This window comes from Anabrus simplex, chromosome 7 (genome assembly GCF_040414725.1).
Source record: "Anabrus simplex isolate iqAnaSimp1 chromosome 7, ASM4041472v1, whole genome shotgun sequence".
In the NCBI taxonomy this organism is placed as follows: domain Eukaryota; kingdom Metazoa; phylum Arthropoda; class Insecta; order Orthoptera; family Tettigoniidae; genus Anabrus; species Anabrus simplex.
Window position 1 is genome coordinate 186,538,374 of NC_090271.1, and position 16,611 is coordinate 186,554,984.

Sequence of the window (16,611 nt, forward strand, 5' to 3'; positions counted from 1 at the left end):
GTACATCAGCTAGTTATCTCATAAAATCCGTGGAAGCATCGGGATGGCCGTCTATGAACTAATTTCTGAACTAAGATGTGTAGGTGCTGCCAAGTATTGAGTTAGAAGCCCGTTTATCTTCGTTTTCACATCAGCCTGGCTTGTGTTCTTTCGAACTTGCACAAATTCGGCGATTGAGTTTCCTGACTCCTTTCTTGCATTTATGTTGTGACACATTGGCGTTTTAACATTATACAAACACTAGCAGCTTCCTTAGTGCACACGGATCCTGCCATTTTAGAAGTGTTTGTTTATGTTTACCACGGCCGACTGGATCCCTCGCTGCGCACCTAGCTAGAGTGACGCACCAAATCGGTCGTGATGTTTACAAACGAGCTTCACAATCTTCTCACGTCGTAGCGCCAGCATCATCGTCATGTCATCTTGGCTAATCGGTTCGTTTCGCAAAATTAATTTTACGAAATAGAACATCTCCTATTTTATGAAAAGTTTTATTAATGGTTTTATAAAACTTGAAATTGACCATGAGCAACATAAATTGTATAAAATTAAATTATTGTACAATAAATTTGAAGGAAAATTTTACCGTGCGCAGCAAGCATTAGGAAGGAAATAATAGATGCAGAGTATGCGTTTACCACTGGGGGCAATTTGCCTGGCTTTCCTATGGGCCGTCGTACTCCATCGGTGGTGCACGATAAAATAGGCATAACAGGATATATATTCCTTATATCTACATCGTCAGTACAGAAAACGTAGAAATTACTTTCAAGGCAGCGATGAGGAAGTGTATTATCCTTTCATTTTTCTATTGGATTTACGTCGCACTGACTCGAGTGAGTCCTCTGGCAATGATGAGATAGGACAGCGAAGGAAGTCTTATTGAAGGTGGAGGTGGAGTCACAGCCCACATTTGTTTGGTGTGAAAACGGGAGACCACGGAAAACCAGCTTCAGAGTTGCCGACAGTAGGTTTCGAACCCACCATCACCGAACACGCAGCCAACATGATTGGTGAAGTGAATTAATATGAGGTCTATCACAAACTTGTTACAGAAATTGAGAGAGAGAGAGAGAGAGAGAGAGCAAATGGTTTCCTCGTCTCTCTCCCTATCAATATTTAACTCGCATATTCGATTTTATGGGGCGCTAAAAGGCCTGCATTTTTTTTCTCTGCAACAGTCTCGGTAGCTTAAGTATGTCTGGAACTGAAGGCTGGTACTCAGACAGTATCTACTGCATCTGTAATTAAGCTGCAACCTGTCATGTCAGGACTGAATGACTTAGCTAAATATTTATCATCAGTTTTTAACCTTTTAATGAGGCAACACAATCAATTAATTAATTAATTAATTGATAAAACAGGTGACCATCACCTTGACATGTAATCGTTAATGCAAAGCGATGGGACATACCACTATATTAGTAATTAATTGTCAAACCAGGAATGATTAGTAACGGCCTATTGATTGAGCATTCAACCTACACTGCGGGCTTGCGTCTGAGCAGAATTTATAAACAATTCTCTGATGAGCATGATTATGTCTAATGGATGGGGAAAGTTATTGTAGAAATGTTTATATGTTTCGGGTTTAAGACCTATGGTTTCTTTAACCAGCACGACTTGAGCAGGATAAGATTTCAAAGCAAACTCTCTGTTCCAACAACAGATAGGTTGTATCGAATAAATTAAATATTCACAGCCGCGGTATATTCCAAATATACTTTCAACGTTGTGTTCAGTGTAATGTATAGAATGTATCGGAGAGATGTAATCTCCCACCTCTACAGTTAGAAATACCCAGAACTATACAACATCTTTCAACGGACTATAAAATTTATAGTGATGTAGACCTATATTCTATATTGTATTAGTTCACTCTTACCCACTGTGGAAACCTGTAAATTCAAGAAGTTTGTTTCCTCAGTATTTGCCTCGGGTGAAAATAGGAAACAATGGAAAGTCATGTTCACAGGCTACCGACTGTGGGGTTCGAAGCTACTTTTTCTTGAATCCAAGGTAAGAAGCCCATGATCCAAACCGCATAGTGAACTCGCTTGTTAGATTTTTCTCTGGTAGGTCTTAAAACCACGAAGAAATCGTGTGACCACCACGCGGCTCTGTAGAAGGAGAGTGGAAGTTTGTCTAGATATACAGGAGGCTACTAGCATGAAAGTGTCTTCGACGGTCGAAATTGCTATTTGAAAAGTAACTGAAAATTTGAAAGTGTTTATTAAAGTGGAAGCTATCCCTTTTCGATTCGGTAAATCTATCGCTGTTAATCTCCATGGTCTGACGAAACTAATTTACGACAAAGTCATTCGGGTATTTAAAATAAAATATATGTAGCGGGAAACGAGCTAGCTGATAGAGTTGTCAAGGAGGTGGTCACATTACCCCCGTTGCCTTAAAAGGTTCCAGCCAGTGATTATTCGTTCTCAGCGGAGACACTTGGTAATGTCCCATTGGGAACGATTAAAGGAACTGAGAAGGTATAGAAGACATCCCTCCGTGTCTCTCGGAGAGAAGCAGTTCTATTATGTCGTCTTCGGATCGGTCATGATAGCAACGCAGTCCTATTTACCGAAGAGAAACCCCCTCCACCACGGTGGGTACTTGCGGCTGTCATCTGAACGTAGTAAAGATCCGTACCGTACGGATCGGACCAATCTGCGCCGTAGTCTAACATTCCCGAGATCTCTCTCATCCTACGAGATGACAAACAGTCAGTAGACCTTGTCATCCCTGTTGTGAGGGACAGTGGCCTGTTTCATCGTGTTTAAAAGTGAAGTTCTTATTTCTATTTGTTTTTAATTTTTGTTTTATTGTTAACTACGCGTCTGTTCTATGGACAATGTTTTTATTTATATTTGCATATTTTAATATGTTTTAGGTTATAAGTTTAATACAATATATTCTTCTTCTTCTTCTTCTTCTTCTTCTAAGTCAATTCATTATTCAATTTTATTACATATTACTCTATTTTTTATAATTTTATAAGAAAATAAGTCAGATACACTTATTATTTTACATTCATAATCATTTTCCTCGTCATTATCATTTAAAAAATCCTAGTCTGTGGAAAAATGTAAAGTTTAGTCTATTAATTTATTTCGTTTCAACTCGTTCCTTCAGGGGCCAATGACGTAACTTAGTTTCGATAGACTGAAAAGCCTAACAGTGATGGATTTGAAAATGAACTTTGTTAAAAGTTGCACTTCTCATGTTATATACATGAACCTACATCCTGCTTTTCCCTACATGTCCCAACTCGCAAAACCAGGATAAATCTACTCCTTCATATTCCGCATTCCTGCCTCTCCCTCTTGTTTAAATAACTTTATTTATCCACATTCCAACCCTACTTAACTCTTTATCTTCTGACAGGAACTTGGACGTTTTTCCTTCGTATACATCCTTTAATCGATTCTTCCTTAACTTAACCTGGTTCCTTTGCTACTTATTCCCTTTCTTCCAGTGGCGGTGGGCTCTCAGGAGCAGATGAGCACGTGAACACCCAGTTGTAACGCATATTCACGCATTCATGGATACCGGCAATTCAAAATTGTTTCCTTTTTTCGACCTGATTTGTCAATAGATCGAAAGCATTATATCGAAGCTCTGTTACACTGAGAGCTGTTCGTTTCGACTGACAATGCCAGGGAGCACACTGGAGATTTTGCTACTAACCTTAAGACTATACGCATGCGCATGGAGATGACGTCATGGTTTATTCACAGATATATCCTTAAGCGAGGAGCACGGTAAGGAATGTACCTTTCTGTCTACAACCACCCTCAAACCAGAGATAGTATTACAGTTGACCACAAGGGTCCGCCACCTCCCCTGTTACCATTGGTCATAGCTCCCAGAAGTTACTATTGCATTACATCGCCGGAAGATTTCGCTAGTAGCTAATTCTGAACAGGTTTTCGTAATCACGGGATCAGAAAGCCAGAGCCTCAGCCCAGCCAAAGCCTGAGCGACTCAGCCCGGCAGTCGTAATTTTACTTTTCTTGTACACTCACAGATTAGTCTCAGGGAAATGCATCCTCGGTTATAAGGGTTCTACCATATGAGGAGTAGAGAAGCAATCGTATAAGGAACTTCTAGTGAAATGATTTAATTACGTGATTTTGTACTTATTTGCATTGTACTTTGGTATATTTCAGACGTGAACATAAATTTTGTTGTGAACCCCCTGAAAATTTGGCCACGAGCCGCCGCTGCATTTTTCTCTTCTCATTGCTGTCCCCACTATTGTACATACTGGTTTCTTTTCACTCTACTATACCGTTACTTACGTGTCATGTCTGTAATGACCTTACTGTGTCTAGCTGTAAGTTCTTCTCTTCGTTTTACTTCCATTCTTTAATTTTCCTCGTTCTTTTCATTTGGCTTTACGTTCGATTGTTAGTTCATGTTTCCGTACTGTTATCTTATTACTTTTTAATTTCCTTCCGCTACTTTTGTTATTAGATTACTTTTATTCGTTGCATTTTCACTTTTTTTAAGTTTTTATTGTGCTACTCCATTGCAAATTGCGGAACTCTATAAATCGGTATCTCGCTGTTTTGGTTTACCAAGTACCTAACTGTTATCTGAATAGAATCAGGACAGGTATTATAGCATTTCCTTACAAACTATTTAGAATGTAACTGTAGATGAGAGGGGTACTTTGAAGTCTATTCAGTACACTCTGCATGAACAGTACTTTGACTAACTTCAGCACAGCGAATCACGTTGCAAAACCAGCTTTGTTATTTAAATAGCGAAGAAGAATTACGACGCATCCAGTTTCTCTAACTTGTGAACTGGCATGCCTGAAGGATGCCGAGAGTTAAAAAATTCACCAGGATAAAAGACTACCAGTATTTCATTAACATCTTTGCTTTCTGGGAAATAATTATTAATATACGTGACTTTGTTAGATCATATTAGCGTTGGGGCATAAAATTGCTGCCAGCCCCGTTGTGTAGGGTTAGCGTGCCTGCCTCTTACCCGGAGGCCCCGGGTTCGATTCCCGGCCAGGTCAGGGATTTTTACCTGGACCTGAGGGCTGGTTCGAGGTCCACTCAGCCTACGTGATCAGAATTGAGGAGCTCTCTGACTGTGAGATAGCGGCCCAGGTCTACTAAGCCAAGAATAATGGCCGAGAGGATTCGACGTGCTGACCACACGACACCTCGTAATCTGCAGGCCTTCGGGCTGAGCAGCGGTCGCTTCGTAGGCCAAGGCCCTTCAAGGGATGTAGTGCCATGGGGTTGTGGAGGGAGGCCGATAAAATTGCTGCTTTTGAAAATAGAAATCGCACTTGAAAAATTATAAGAACCCAATAAATCTTGTTAAATATGAAATTTTGTGGAATCTAGATAGCATAATTTAGTCCTAGTTCTCCCTTGCCGAATTTAGAAGTTGTTCACTGTAGTTAGAGTCGACAACACTTTCGTTCTCCTTTGGTTTAAAAATACTTTTGGCCGAAAAGTAGAATATTTGAAACTTCCCTGAACAGATCTTCTCCTGGCTCTGGAGTTTGGTCTCATGTGAAGCGGTTCAAAACTCGTGCAACAAATTTGACTTTGTTTCATTTTCCTGTAATTTATGTTTTTGTTTCCTGAGGGCATCGTTAATTTCTGTTTCAACTCGTAAAAATACTTCACATTGATAGAGAAGAGATAACAGGACTATAGTAGGAAAATTTGAGCTATCGGTACTCACCTAACACATTAACATTTTCAACATGAATTCATAGGAGTAAGGTTCTGTTAACGAATGTTTCTTTCTTCCTGGAGTTAGGGTCAACTGCTGAACATCTTGCAAAAGAAAACAGATGAATGTTAGTAGATCAAACTGTTGGCATCGCATAATATTAATAATAAACATTCAATCTGCTAAATGAGCACTTCTAATTGGTGTGGCAATTTAATGTATTGAAGGCTCGTTCACACTCTGCTGGTATACTGCAGTAGTTTCGATCGCTGACAAAAGGGAGGAGATCGTCTGGTATATTTATCGTCCCTGTACTGTCTGTAAACTCTAATTATTGATGTACCTGGAGGTACACCCGAACGCCGCGCATTTAAATCTAGCGCCTAAATGAACTCCTCTATTGGTGAAACAGTGAAACTGAAACTACACCAACTTAGAAATTTACTTAGCAGATGTCACCACTAAAATATGATGTAATTTTGTTACTGTGAAGTTTGCTGAACTGACTGTATTTCTACTAGTTTTGTTTGCTATCCATCAAGAAGTTTGGAGATTCTTCCACAGATGTCACCACTGAAAACCATGATCATGCACCCTGGTGCGAGGTATAAGAACTTATAATTCAAAGAAGTTTTGTATTCATAAGTTTGTTTTACTGATTGATGTTAATTTATTTTTGGGTTGGCAATATTTCCTTATCTCCGCCAGTTTTGAATCTAGCCAATCCCTAATTTCTGTAATTAATTTTCTACCAAACACAGTCTTCTTCTTCTTCTTCTTCTTCTTCTTCTTCTTCGATTTTGAGTGTAACTCTTAAATTGACCAATAAACGTGAGAGGGTGTGGCTAGTTTAATCTTGAATGATCTCGAACTTTCCCCGAGAGTTTATAAACTGCGGATTTTCTTGTTTCTGGGCCAATTGATCGTCATCTTACTAAGTGTGTGTGTCAAAGCAGAAGGCGGGCGGCCTCTTTCATCAGGCAGCAGTACGTCGATAAGGTAATGGCCACATAACATCTTTCTTTCTTGCTAGCTCCGCAGTTTAACCCAAGGTAAGGGTCCGAAACGTTAAATATGTAACCTTATTTTCTAAAATGTAACTTCTGCCGGCTAATGTAAAATAAAATCTTCGACTGTAAATCGGGGATAGAGAGTGATGTACCCTTTCGAGCTCCCCTTCATCTTGGTTTGAGGTGACTACGTTTTTATAACTGTTTTTCTTTCTGTAATGTGCTAAATTACTTTCCATACGAGTTACCTCAGTAGTTTGGGAATAGCCCCTGTTTCACCGGCCTAGTGCCCTGTAGGATTTTTAGTTTTCACTATCTTGGAGCACTGTACGCCTCCATTCAGTTTGTGTTTCGGGCCATTTACTTAACCTGTTCTTTCCGCAAAGGCCCTGTAGGTTGGGTACGAGATACCCCTGTTTCAATTTGTAAGTTGGGCCGTGGAAGGCCAAAGAGTGTAAGATTGTTTTGGTGTTGCCTTGAGTAGGCTTGAGGAACTGAGAGCACGTTAGCTCTTTTTCAAGTGTTGTAAAAGGTGCCTCTGGGAGACTTGATGTTGTAATTTTGGGAGCAAGTTCTCTTTGAATTAGGGGATTTCTGCCCTTGGATAAATTTGTGCTCTTTTGTAAATTTGAGCTAGGTGGTCAGGAAAAGTAAGGTGAGGGCTTGAAGCCCACGATCTGTTAATACCACTAATCTTGTCCTTCCTAGACTTGTTTAATGTTTGCTAGTTGTACCTGTAAAAATTGTTAAGTTTGAAGTTTTTGAAAATATAACCTTCAATTTAAGTTTTAAATTCAATTCTTGACATTGTAGTTAGACCCATTCCAGCCCGCACCTTCTTTAACCTCTTTCTGCTCCACGGGTAACCCCGTAACAATTGACATAAATATGTCTTACGGCTGGGGGTTTTCTGAAAATTTGCGTTAAGGAAGATATCGTGACAAAATGTGTGACGCAAGTGTAACTCTAGCAATAGTGGGGCTGTCTTTTGGCTGGCGGTCATCTGAAATTAGCAGCCGTTGATGGATGACCATAACCGAGAAACATATTTATTATCATTTAATTTTACCAAAGGAAAATGTATTGTTTTTTGTTTTCCTTTTTACTTGGATGTTGAATGACACGTTGATCACACAAATACCCGACACTTCCTTCTCCATATAATGCATCTAACTGGTCATTCAGATGCATACAGCACATTTATTAACAGGAGTGTTTGGGACTCTAGAGACCAATAAATGAGAAAACACTGAATATTTACCAATAGAAGATTCATGCGTAGGTCTACTGGAGCGTACCAGTACTTTCTAACATGAAATATTCGGCAACTTTCCGTACTATTATTAAATTTTTAAACTGCTGGTACTGAGTACAAGTGAGTACCGACTCTTATACCCCTGAATAATAATAATAATAATAATAATAATAATAATAATAATAATAATAATAATAATAATAATAATAATAATAATAATAATTTCTTGCGCTATTAGACTGGATGCTACACTAGTCAGGTTATCTCTCCGATGAGGCTGGGCGGCGTCTGCCTTGTATAGGAAACTGCATGTTATTGAAGTGAGATGTGGGATGTGTGGGTTACAGAAATGTTTTGGACAGCACAAATAACCCGTATCCAAACCAAGGGAAAGAAATCGCTTACGATTAAAATCCTACGACTCAGTCGGGTATCGAACCTAGCACCTACGCACAAAAAGAAGTAAGCTGCCCTTTAGCCATACTTAACCGAACATGTTTGCACATAATTCGTAGCCTTAAAAAACATTTTCTTAAGTCCCTTATAGAATTGTCGATGTTTAGTAACATTTGGAGTTCTTTTGTTAGGAGTTCAAAGGAGATTCGGTATATGACAAAATTCTCCTGCAGCGTATGGCCTAAATGAAATAATCTGCACAATGAGAGCATCCCAACTCAAAACGCTGAGTGAAAAATCATCCATTTTAATAATAATAATAATATAATAATAATAATAATAATAATAATAATAATAATAATAATAATTGCATCCGGGAGATAGTGGATTCGAATCCCACTGTCGGCAGCCTTGAAGAGGGTTTTCCGTGGTTTCCCATTTTCACACCAGGCAAATTCTGGGGCTGTACCTTAATTAAGGCCACGGCCACTTCCTTCCAACTCCTAGGCCTTTCCTATCACATCGTCGCCATAACACCTATCTGTGTCGGTGCGACGTCAAGTCATTAGCGAAAAATTATAATACCGTGAGAATTTCAATTTGATGCCATCTAGGTTGCCAGTCTGTCAATTTTCATGTTCCGTTTTACTCCACAAGTTGGCAGGGAAACAGTTCTCTGGGTGACACGAGACATGTTGAGGTCATCCGTCAGAATTTTGTGCCAAGTACCGTGGTTCTCTATTGCTGCCGCGAGATCGTCTACCGATTGGGAGCGGTCAGCACGCAACGACGTTGCAACTTCTTTGATCTTGCGTTCCGTTGGAACTGTTTGTGGCCGATCAGTACGCACGCGATCTATGGCGGAGTTTTGTCAGCACCAACACCAAATACGTCACCACAGATATTTTACATGCCGACACCGTACGAGATGGAGCGCCGCATGAACTTTCTTTCGTCCTTAAATCCGACTACCTCTGCCGGGCTTGAATTCGCGATCTTTGAATCCGGCGGCGGGTATTCCACTACTAATGATGCAGAGAGGGAACTGCTATTTTGAAAATATTTGATATCCACGGTGCTGACACTTTAGGTAGAACATTAGCATGTCTAGAAATGCACTTCCTTAAATTTTAACAATTATATTGTATCTTTTTTCACAATGTTATTTATAAAGGTTGCTATAGAAATAAGTTGGTCTTTGTAAGAGGTCAACAAACAAACAAACAAGCAAACAAACAAACAAACAAATATGTAACTGAATGATCAAACTGAACTGAACACACGTTTGATAGAGATAAAACATCTTAAAAATCATAAAATTTAAAAATATGGCAAGTAACTACATTAAAATGAAAGGCGCACTAGAGCATGAGAGGTAAAATTAAAAAACAAAAACAAAATGGTAATCACATGGACGTGAAAGACTACGAATACAATCTTGTATTCTCATTTCGGTTGCAGACTGTGTGAATCGCAGAATTCGAGGTTCTGCTTCTAAATTTCTAAATTTTCTGGCAGGCTATCGACTCTATGAAGCGAACTAAATTGCATCTCTACTTTTTTAGCAGCATATTTTAATTGGGTGGAGGCATTCTAGTATGAAAATCGTTATCTATTTTAAGGGAAAAATTGAATTTAGTGTAAGTTTTGTGGAATTCCATGCAGGATATAATAATGTGCCTCTGTTGTGTGTTCTGTCTTACAAGTTCCAAGGTCAGTTGCTGATTGTTTGATCTGAAGTGTAGTTCCTTTGTTTGCCAGTAGGTCAGCTGTTTCATATAGCTCTAAATTGAATGGACTGTTGCTAATAATCCAGTTCACCTTATTTTACGTTTAGCTTACCATTTGAGGAAATTTACATGTATACATTGTAACAAAGGTAGTAGTGCTTAGGTGCCGTTTCATTGCTAACATTTTTCATCAACTTTTACCAGTCCGGAGTTCTTTAGCAGTACATCTCCTGACTTGAATTCTTGTACTGAGGCTCAATACAATGAAAAGCAGGCTGAACAGTACTAAAACAAGCATAAAAACTACATAGGCGTGCATAAGTTATTGAGGCCCGTGGCCTTCCATGATGACTGCTGCCCAGCCAAGTGATTTGCAGACATTGGAATGTCACTGCTTGGCTTCTGAGACCGTGCCCTCGTATCAATCATCTTCTCAGTTCATCTAACGAGGCTGGGTGATCTCAGTTCTAGTCCTCAGTGTAGAATTTAAATTCTTAAACTGACCAGGAATCTAATCCTATGCCTACCGGTAAGGGTCAGGCACGCTACCACTACGCTACGGGGCTGATTGTTGAATTGATTCACACCAATGATATGCCCGAAACGCAGAATTCTCTAACCAATGCCAAGCACAATAATGACTACGTGGACACGACCTCTGCGTTGCAAAGTTTGGCGAGCCATGAACTCGAATACGCCCTTCAGCGATCCATTAACGTAATTATGAGTGGTTTCTCTTATAAGAACTCCTGTGTAACTTTGGATCAACTATACCACTCTTTGTCACTTTGATTAAAGTTTCATTCATGTACGCGTGTGTTACATGCTAAAACTTATGACGTGAAACCAAACGTTTGAAAAGTGACAGTACTGTGTCCTATACGCGTGGTATCAGTACCTGTAAATACAGCTCTCTCACTGTAACTCAGTTACATATTTTGTTTGCTTGTTTGTTTGTTTGTTTGTTAAGTCCTCTGTCCGCAGGCTGGTTGGCTCTAGAAATGAACGAGTCAGCGCTAATTTTCGGTATCTTTATCTGGCGGTGAAACCCTAGCAAGTAGGCATGTCAGCATTATCCTCCTATGCATACATCCTTACACAAAACCGCCACACATCTTCTGGCCAGAGAGGAGTTATCAGCCTCTAAGTAGACCACTCCCTCCCTGTGTGTGTGGAATGAAAGCTGTTAATTATATTGTTGAATCTGGTTTGACGACAGGCACACGACTACCGTAGCTGTATGGACACCTACTGCTACGTACGGTATATGAAGAAGTGGAAATATCCATCAATTGGAACAGTTCCCTCTCCAGGACACTGGAACTTGCTTGAGTTCAAAGTCCATACATTTTTATTATCAGTCAAAGATGATCTGGAATCGCCCGGCTGAGTGGCTCCGTCGTTGGAAACTAAAGTGAGCCTAAGCTGGCGGGTTTGACCCAGGCTTGTGTTGGTAGACTTACTGCCATGTAAAGGAACTCCAGTAGAATAGAATTCCGACTCCTCGGCGTCTCCGGAAACCGTACAGTAAAATTAGTTAGCGAGATCCGAAACCGATATTTTAAATCTTCAATTCGGCCAGATATGGACTACGCACTTCATTTTTTTTTCATGGTCTTTCACCTTTGCCCAGAATTTTCTTATTAGGTTTTGCAGAGCATATTTCTATCTTCAGTCCACTTCTTGCCGGTTTTGAGTTTTGGCTTTTCCTGGAATCCACGGTGTTCTCCAAGCTTTCAAAGAGGATCACGTATCAGGATGCCATCACATGTGATCTCGAGCCCGTTTCCACCTCGATTAACCAGGTTCCTTTGGTCTTCTGTTCCAGAATGTAGGCAATGATCCGATTGGACAGCAGTATTTAATACAAAACTTGGAAAGAGTCCAAATAAGGTTCATGAAATGGATCAGCTACAAGGGTTTGGGTATTTCTCTCTCTTCGTCCGATTACGAGTCTTTTTTTTTTTTTTTTTTTTTTTTTTTTTTTTTTTTTTTTTTTTTTTTTTTTTTGCTAGGGGTTTTACGTCGCACCGACACAGATATGTCTTATGGCGACGATCGAGTCTTTTTGTGAGACTATGAGCATGAGGACATTGCACTCACGCCGCAGATGTGCCAATGCCCTCTTTCTTTATAAGTGTCTGACGAACAGAGTGGATTGCTCAACATTACTGGAGCTGATTCCATTACATGTTCCTCGTCGCAATACTAGGCAAAGGTATATTTTTCATCTGCCTAAAGTGAGAACTGTGGCTCGGGCTAACTCATGGCTTGTGAGGGCACTAACATCACTGAATGAGGTGGGTGAATCAGTGGACCTTTATCACTCACCCCCGTCTAAAATCAGATATGCCCTAATGACCTCACGAATGTAAGGCCCTATATGTAAGATATGTATGTTACCTCTACTACAGTGGTAACACCAAACAAGGCACAAACACAGTTAAAAGGGGAAGGTAAGAGTACAATACACAATATAAGAAAACACTACACACTCGGAAAAACAGTAGCTAGCATACGCGGATAACCAACAAAACAAGTACGTAACTATCAGTAGGGCCAACTAGTGAACGACAAAACGGGAAGATGGAAGGGCTGGGAACCTACCAAAGGCATGGACATGGCTTAGATAGCGGATTCCGAAATGAATCACCGTGATCCTTAGTTTTAAAAATATTATTTACAAGATAATTCTACAAATACATTCCAAGTTATGAGCTATAAGTTCAGTGATATACATAGGTTATTCGTAGTAGTGTAAATTCAAATTACAAATCAACTGTACATCTAGTTACCAATGCAGTAGTACAATGCAATTTACAGGTTATCCAAAATCTAGCGTACCTAAAGTGATACAGAACTATCAGAGGCAAACCCCAAGGGAAATACTATTAAACTACAATATACATATTTTAGTGAAACAAAACGGGAATGCCTCGGACACGAACAGGTAAGTCCAGCTGAAAAACTAAGGCGTCGTAAGTAACTAATTTGGTGAATCTAGGCGAGGTTAGGGCAGACTCCTGTATGAAAAGCAAATCGGAACATTACGGAAATTTTAGCAGGAACGGAATTCAAGAGTGCTTACCCGAGCAGAGTGCCATCCCCGAAGCCGGGGGACGTCAACCAGATAGGCTGCTCGCAGACAGATAAACCGAGACCGACAGAATTCAGGATACAGAATTAATTCGAACACTGCGTCGGTCACTATATATAGAAATTACTGGCCTTGGAGGCAACCAATCAGCGTGCACGTGTTCCCTATCGCCACCTAGACTCACCAATCACAACCTTACTTTCGATCGAGAACTTCGACTAACATTCTAGAATACGCATGATCGCGAAAGTCGTATTTTTCCAGAATAGACAGAACACACTTTCTAGAACACATACCAACAAAGTAACACACCCTGTACAAAAGTTATGTAACTTTCTAGATCTTTCCAGGAACTATAGACAGAATTCTACTATTTACAAATGCCTATGTTACAAGATTATACAGTACAGGTTAGGTAAATAAAAATAAAACATCATATTGTATTTTACAAACAAAGACTTAAAAAAAATACATTCCACTCGCATTACATATTTCGCTTGTAACAATGTAAATATGTAAATGTTACTAGATATAGTTTAATAATGTCAATTATTTAAGGAGATTGAGTTTTATTTATTTATTTAATTTATTTAAGGTTTTGTAAATATGCATATAAAATGGTCTCTAGATTTAGTTTGAATTTGGTTTTTATTTTAGGAAATTAGTGTTATTTACTTAAGGTGTATTTGCTGTATATTATATTTTACTGAATCATCTTTAATTGGGGAAATAACCTGTTGATGATAAATAAATCTATTCTATTCTATCTATGTCTGAACTCATGAGTTTCATTCACTAAAAACTGCATTTTAAGGGAAAAACTATTTCTCGCTAATTCAGACAGTGAGCAAGATTTTACTACAATGTTGGCAGCGGCTTTTCATAAATATAAAACATTTCATGAAAATTGTGATAGTTCACCAGATAGAGGTTACGTGTGTTGAACTTTCTGCCCAAAGGCTGTTTGGATTGTCAACAGCTCTTTCATCAACTGCCACAGAGAGCCTAGGCGGCAATGATGAGGCATACTAGAGAAATCAGGAGCGAGGTGTTTACCGTTGCTTTCCTCACTGAGCCAATATGTTCTATTACAAGGGCGACTCAAAAAGTAAGTTACACTAGCTCACCGCGAGAGTACGCTGTGTGTCGTGACCGTGGCCAATGCGGAGCTAACTACAGTAACTGCTGACACATCCGATAGGAAGGTTGGTGTTGTAACCCGTCGTGCTATGTGCGTACAGAGCGGTCTAGGCTCAATGGCGCGTCAACTGAATGTTCACTCCAAATTGGAGGTGCGTGCAACGATCAGATTTCTATTAGCTAAATGGGTCAATTCCACGGACATTCCTCGTGAAATCACTGTTCTATACGTTTAGCGTGCAATTTCTCGCCCAGTTGTTGTAAAGTGGTGTAAGCAATTTGACGCCGGACGCACGGATCTCTCACCGGACGAATTGGCCGTGCGGTTAGTGGCGCGCAGCTGTGAATTTGCATCCGGGAGATAGTGGGTTCGAATCCAACTGTTGGTAGCCCTGGAGATGGTTTTCCGTGGTTTCCCATTTTCACACCAGGCAAATGCTGGGGCTGTACCCTAATTAAGGCCACGGCCGCTTCCTTCCAACTCCTAGCCCTTTCCTATCCCATCGTCGCCATAAGATCTGTCTGTGTCGGTGCGACGTAAAGCCACTAGCACTAGCACGGATCTCACGCACGAATGTCCGAAAGGCAGGCCTGCAACGTCCAGTATCGTTGCAAATGTTGACCGTGTGGATTGGATACTTAGAGAGAATCAGCGCATAACACCGCAGGAAATCGCCAGCATTCTGAACACTTCGTATGACAGTGTGTTCTCCATTGTCCACCAGCACCTTGGATTTCGTAAACTGTGTCAAAGACGGGTCCCACGTCTGCTCACCGTCTGTTCACAAGGGAAAACGTTTCCAATCGTCACTGGCATTTCTGCAGTGGTATTCTGTGGAGGGCAACGATTTTCTATGGCGAATCATCTCATGGGATAAAACGTGGGTCCACCACTTCACCCCCGAAACAAAGAGAACGTCGATGCAATGGGTGCACTCCACACCACCTCGAAACTAGGCCAAGGTCCAACCTCCAGTAGGGAAGGTAATCGTGACAGTGTTCTTTGACATGGAGGGTGTGGTGCACGTGGAATTAATGCTGAAAGGCACGATAATGAACTCGGCTTCGTGTTGTCAAACGTTGAACCGATTGCGTAAGGCAATTAAGGAAATGCGGCGGGGAAAATTGAGCACCAGTGTGTTTTATTGTACGATACCGCAATACCTCACACGGTTCGCCAAACGTCCGAACTGGTGCAGCAATTCAAGTGGGAGGTATGGAAACATCCTCCATACAGTCCGGACTTAGCGCCATGCGATTTATCATTTGTTCGGTAATCTGAAAAAGGATCTCGGTGGACGACGATTCCGGAACGATGAGGAGGTGAAAGCAGCTGTCTCCAGGTGGTTGCATTGCGCAGGAGGTGATTTCTAGGCATCCGGAATGGAAAAGTTGGTTGACCGTTCCGAGAAATGTTTACGGTCTCTTGGGGACTATGTGGAAAAATGAATTTACATTGCATGTTGTCACAGCCGTGTTGCCAATGTGTAGGGGGTTTCATAAATGGCCGTAACTTGGAAGTGTAACTTACTTTTTGATTCGCCCTCGTAGAGATCAGTCCACCAAGTCCACTGAAAGGTGCCAACAGATCCTAAGGGTGACACATCTAAAATATTCAAAATAAGACTGGCTGAATGAGAAAATGGCGTTATTACTAGTGCCGGCCCCGTGGTGTAGGGGTAGCGTGCCTGCCTCCCGTCCGGAGGCCCCGGGTTTGATTCCCGGCCACGTCAGGGATTTTTCTGTCGACCTGAGGGCTGGTTCGAGGTCCACTCAGCCTACGTGATTAGAATTGAGGAGCTATCTGACGGTGAGATGGCGGCCCCGGTCTCGACAGCCCAGAATAACGGACGAGAGGATGAGCCGTGCTGACCACACGGCTCCTCGTAATCTGTAGGCTTTCGGGCTGAGCAGCGGTCGCTGGGCAGGCCAAATCCCTTTCAAGGGCGTTAAGTGCCGTGGTGGTGGTGGTTTTTTTTTACTAGTAGTATTGTTCATACTTCAGACTCTTTCATATTCTCAAAACCAAGGATCAGATTGAGACAAATGAATGAAAGTAACAGATATATTCTAGCCCACACCCGAAGCTCTGTGAACACTATGTCTTTACAGAAATGGATTTTGAAAAAACAAATGGTTCTGAAAAATCACATGCTAAAAGCTACAATCAACGTAATCCGTACTTGTACAACAAATCTTGGAAGTGGTAACCAAGTACTGCACTCTACAGCAGACTGTCATACCTGTTACGACGATACTACTAACATAAATAAT